The following is a 6,000-nucleotide window of genomic DNA, read 5'->3' as shown; positions in this document are numbered from 1 at the left end:
TGCTGTAGCTCTAATGCCCATCTCGCCACTCTTCCCGACGGACTTTCTATGCTATTTAGCCATTTCAGAGCCATGTGGTCCGTGACCACCTTGAAGCGATATCCTTCCAAGTATGGCCTCAACCGGCGGATGGCCCATACAATGGGCAGACATTCTTTCTCGGTCGCCGAATAGTTCCTTTCGGGTCCATTTAGCGTCCTGCTAGCATATGATATTACCCGTTCGCCCCTTTCCGTCTCCTGCGTGAGAATCGCACCCAGCCCGTAATCACTGGCCTCTGTCTGCAGAATGAACTTCTTCGAGAAGTCGGGGCACGCCAGCACGGGGTCCGCCACTAGTCGTCTCTTCACCTCCTCGAACGCTTCCTGCCGTATTTGTGTCCAGACCCATTCCGTCTTCTTCTTGAGGAGCCCGGTCAGGGGCTGCACGAGGGTGGCGAAGTCGGGCACGAACCTCCGGTACCATGAGGCCACTCCCAAGTACTGTCTCAGCTCCTTGACATTTGTCGGCGGTTTCAATTCGGCTATGGCTGCGACTTTCTCGGGGTCTGTACATATCCCCTCGCCGGTCACCTTGTGGCCTAGATACCGCATCTCTTTCCTAAAGAACTCGCACTTGTCTGCGTTCAGCCGTAGGTTAGCCAAGCGCAGCCGTCGAAACACCTCTTTCAGGTTTCTTCGGTGTTCTTCCTCTGTTCGCCCGATGACCACTATGTCATCCTGGTACGCGAATGCGTGCGGCATCATTTCTGGCCCAATCACTTGGTCTACCGCCCGTTGAAAGGTGGCCGACGCGGAGTGTAACCCAAACGGCATCACCTTCCATTGGTATAGCCCCTTTCCGGGCACCGTGAACGCCGTGATCGGCCGGCTGCTCTCGGCCAGGGGGATCTGCCAATATCCATCCTTCAGATCTAGGCTACTTATGAATTTCGCTTCCCGCAGTTGATCGAGGATGTAATCGATCCTGGGCATTGGGTACGCGTCCTTTACTGATCTCGCGTTAACTTGACGAAAGTCCACGCACAATCTCCATTTGCCATTTTTCTTCTTTACCATCACTATAGGCGAACTGTAGGGGCTCTTTGACGGCTCTATGCATCCCATTTCTAATAGTTCGTCCACTTTCTGGTTAATCTCGGCCTGCATTTTGGGGTTCTTCGGGTAATATCTTTGCTTAATCGGTTGCGGGTCACTCATGGTGATTGTGTGCACCGCCACATTAGACACCCCCTCGATCTTGGAAAATGCCTCTAACTCTCGGGCTAAGAATTCCTCCACTGGCTCTTCCCTCGCCCCCTCATTCTGCCTCATGCCCGCTGACACCCCTCTGGCGGCCACTCTTAGGGTCGTGTCCGTTTCGTTGTCGGACTCCGGAGCCGTGTCTCCAGCTTCGGCCTTCGCCACGGACAGTCTTTCCTCCTGGTCTCCTCGTTCCCGATCTTGGGCAGGGATCACCACCCTGTGCCCTGCACAGGTCACCACTGCCCCGACCGCGCGGAGAAAATCCCATCCCAACACTAACTCATCAATCACACCCGGCAATACGAGTAGCACCATTGGGATCTCCTTGTTCCCAAAGCATACCTTCGTTTCAATCTGGCACGTGACCTCCTGGCTATGGCCATCCGCCAACCTCACCCTTTTCCTTGCCGCCGCCTCCCGGCCTTCACCCTTTAGTCGGTCCGCCAGCTCGCGGCTCACGAAACTGCTGGTAGCTCCTGTATCCACCGTGGCTTGCAGCTCCATGCCCGCGACCTCCACTAATGCGGATAACTGTTCCTCCTCGCTGGTCAGCCTGCCGACTAGGCTTGAGGGACCGTTTCTTGCGACCCTGGCACGGCCCTCCGCGGCGTGGGTCGCGGGGCGTTTCCCGTCTTCCTGCAGCATTGCCATGCCGAGATGCCCACTTTTCCGCATCTCCAGCAGTAGGTGAGAGGTCGGCCGTTGCACTCCCGGCTCCAATGATCCGCGCTCCCACACCTTCGGCACGCCTGGGCCGGATTCTTGACATAACCGTTCTCGATATTGCCGTTGGTCGGTGTCGGCATAAGGACACGCGCTCCGCTTTCCTCCCGTGCTGCTCCGTCCAGCGGGCCGTCTTTGCATCGCCGACATGCCGTCGTCTCGGCTGGCTTGTGGAAGGGATTCGCTGCCCGGGCTTTCACGGTTGGATTCTCCCGTTGGAACTTTAGGCGGTCCCTCTCCAACGCCTCGAACTCGTCTGCCAGTTCCATCATGGTGTCGAGGTCCTTGCACCGGTGCGGCCTCATATACGCTCTCAGATCGGGCATGCTATTCTCACGAATCAGCTCCGTTTGCTCCTCTTGGGGACATTTCAGGGGTCGCATAAGTGTCTGCATCTCTACCATATACTCTTTGAATGGCTCGCCCCATTTCTGTTTCCGCATCCTCACTTCCTGCAGCAACTTCTCAAAATATCCCCGCGGCAGAAAGTAAGCCTGGAAGCTGGACGAGAACTCTTTCCACGTTCTCCACTGTCGATTGTTCGCCACGAACCACATCAGCGCCCGCCCTTTTAGCAGCTCCGGCATCGCCCTTGGGATCAGATCCGGATCCAGACCGTACGTCTCGGCGGACCACTCGACCTGCTCCAAGAACTCGAGAGGCATCGTCGTCCCGTCGAACCGGAACGACCACTCTCTCACCTGTTTCGCCACTCTAGCGTAGTCCAGGTGTGCTGGCCGTATGGTGGCTGGTTCGGTATGTCGACTGGGGACCTCCACAGCGCCGCCGCGGCTGCGCCAGGTGGGGGTGCCAGGTGCTCGTACGCGGCTTGTTTGTCGTCCGCCCGGGGTGTCGGCGAGGACCTGTCCGCCCGACACTCCCATACCTCAATCAGATCGGCCCACTCCGACTCATCTTCGTGTTCCCTCATCCACTCCTTAAATGTTCTTCTCATTTCGTCCACTGTGCCCTCCAGCCGCACGCCGAAGGCGTGGCCGCATTGGACAAGCTCCTCCTTTCTCAACCGGTGGATCCATTGTCCCTTCCCCATTCTCTCGTCTATATTTCTCCTCCCTTTGTCCTACTATTTGTCGTTGTAGGCCCCACGTTGGGCGCCAGTTGTAACGCACCTGCTTCTTGGTTCGCTTGAGTTTGCTGGGCTCGCTCAGCGGTCGGCCGATTCGTCGCAACGTATTTTTATACCCGATACTCAAAATGAGTATTGGGGTATATTAGATTTGTGGTAAAAGTGGATGTGTGTAACGTCCAAAAGGAATCGTTTCCGACCCCATAAAGTATATATATTCTTGATCAGCATCAATAGCCGAGTCGATTGAGCCATGTCTGTCTGTCCGTCTGTCCGTCTGTCCGTCCGTCCGTCTGTCCGTCTGTCCGTCCCCTTCAGCGCCTAGTGCTCAAAGACTATAAGAGCGAGAGCAACGACGTTTTGGATCCAGACTTCTGTGATATGTCACTGCTACAAGAATATTTCAAAACTTTGCCCCGCCCACTTCCGCCCCCACAAAGGGCGAAAATCTGTGGCATCCACAATTTCGACGATACGAGAAAACTAAAAACGCAGAATCGTAGAAGATGACTATATCTTCTAGAGTGCAAAATCTGAACCAGATCGTATAATTATTATAGCCAGAATCAAGAAAACAATTTCATTTTTTCTCGCCCTGTCTCTCTCTAACACACACGTAGCATAGCCGGCTTTGCTTAGAGTAAAACATTAGCGCCTAGATCTCAGAGACTACAAAAGCTAGAGCAACCAAATTTGGTATCCACACTCCAAATATATCGGACCGAGACGAGTTTGTTTCAAAATTTCGCCACACCCCCTTCCGCCCCCGCAAAGGATGAAAATCTGGGGATATTCACAAATCTCAGAGACTATTAAGGCTAGAGTAACCAAATTTGGTATCCGCACTCCTGTTAGATCTCACTATAAAACGTATATCTCAAAATTTCGCCCCACCCCCTTCCGCCCCCACAAAGGACGAAAATCTGTTGCATCCACAATATTGAGGATACGAGAAAACTAAAAACGCAAAATCATAAATGACCATATCTATCAGATTGCTGAATCTGGATCAGATCAGATCATTTTTATAGCCAAAAGGAACAAATCAATTTGCACTGGCTACGCAGCACCCGACGTCACGCTCAGACTGATTTTCTGTCTCTCTCGCACGCACTCCTTGTCGTGTCGTTTAATATTAGCGGCGTCTGCCGAAGGAGAGCCATACTGACTTAGTATCGGGTATAACTGTAGAGTTGCGGTGTCCGCAGCAACTCACAGCGTTCCCCCTCGTTATTGTTGCCCCCAACGACAAATGATAAGACCTTCCTTTTCTTTAATCGAATTTCTCTTTATTCGTAATTATATTAGGACTTAGGGCTAGATGCTACAATTCAGCTTATCTATGGATCTCCACCACGCGTGGGCTCTCGTCGGGTGTGGCAGCGTTGAGGCTAATGATTGGGGCAGTTTGACCTCCGCTATTGCTTTGGCCCGCCACGCAAATCCGCACTCTACGTCTCGCACTCCCATCTTAGCTTCCGCCGGCAACTGTGGATCACCTCTTAACTTAGACTCACTCTGGGGGCAGGCGGGGCCTGTCTTCCTGTTGCTATTCACTTCACTGCACTTCTTCGAACCGTACCGGGTATCACTCTTACGTTTCGGCGGGGTTTTAACGTGCGCGCGCGATCACTTCTCCACGAAAAAAGAGCCCCGCTTCGTTGCCGCAGCCTTCTTTTATAGCCCCTTGACGGGCCCCGGCTCGGCGTTGGTAGTTTTCCATCGCCGTCTCCTGGTTTCCACGGCCTTCGTAACGGGGCCTGGCCGGTGGCGTGATCCCATGCCCATATTTGGTCATGCGTCGGATCGCTGCCGGCCCGATCCCGCCGTCTCCTCTGCCTCTCGCGTTTCTCTCGCTCCGAGAGCGGGACACTTCTCCTCTCGGGGCCCTTGGCCTCTTCGCCGCACCCGGATATCCGTGGGTATCTGGGCTGACCTTCGCCTTATCCAGCCAGCCATCAGCCTTTATCCGACCGTCCCAACGCCTTTATCCGGCTATGCTTTGGTCGAATAAGGCCTGTGGGAACCGCGGTTCCTCACAGTTGTCTTGAAATTTGACTCGAAAACGATGAGATATGATTCATCACCTTAGGCACTGGGCCTGTAAGTACCCAGCCGAAAATGGTTTCCTGAATTTTGCGGGATCGGATAGGATGGCAGGTTACCCGCCAGTTCCGGCAGCACGTAGGCTGTGGCGTTTAAGTGCAAGCCCGGCATCGTCGGGAAACGGATGGCCAAATGACAGAGCTTCTTGGCTTGAGCGGATACTGCCTGATTGAGGCCCGAGACCTGTGCCTGGATGAGTTGGAACGGCAACTTGATTCTATTGAAGAGACGTTCCGTGATAAACGTTGTCTCGGATGCCGGGTCGATTAAAGCGCGGGCGCGGAAACTTGTCCCCAGATGGCAAATATCAATGATTGCCGTGCCCAGAAGGACAGCTTTTTGGCCAGAGGCGAAATAATTTTGAACGCTGGGCGGCGCGTCAGAAGAACTCGGATTTGGTACGACAGTGGATTCACTCAAAATTGGATTGCCACGGTGCAGCAGCGTGTGGTGTCGGTCCCCACAAGTACTGCAGTTATGGACACTTTGACATTCCCGGATCTGATGGCCTCGCGCGAAGCAGTTCTGACAAAGCTGTCTTTGTTTGATGCAGCTGGAACGAGCATCAGCCTTCATCTGGAGGAAGTGAGGGCATAGCCGTATTGGGTGATTCTCTTTCGAGCAGAGATCACACGTGCTCCTCTTTGTATTCACTGCGGTCTTGAACGAGTGAACTTCCTTGGGACCGGAACGGATTGCTTCCGGAAGGGGACGGATGCGAATCGCTTTTCGAACTCTGTAAAGCGGACGGGTTGCCCTCGATGGCTTCGAGCGTCAGATATCTCTGGCTGAGGAAGGATTCCATCTCCTTCCATGAAGGAATCTATTTCTTTGTGGTGA

The sequence above is a fragment of the Drosophila miranda genome, chromosome XR (genome assembly GCF_003369915.1).
Source record: "Drosophila miranda strain MSH22 chromosome XR, D.miranda_PacBio2.1, whole genome shotgun sequence".
In the NCBI taxonomy this organism is placed as follows: domain Eukaryota; kingdom Metazoa; phylum Arthropoda; class Insecta; order Diptera; family Drosophilidae; genus Drosophila; species Drosophila miranda.
The sequence above is the reverse complement of the archived record's forward strand: the minus strand, read 5'-3'. Positions refer to the sequence as shown.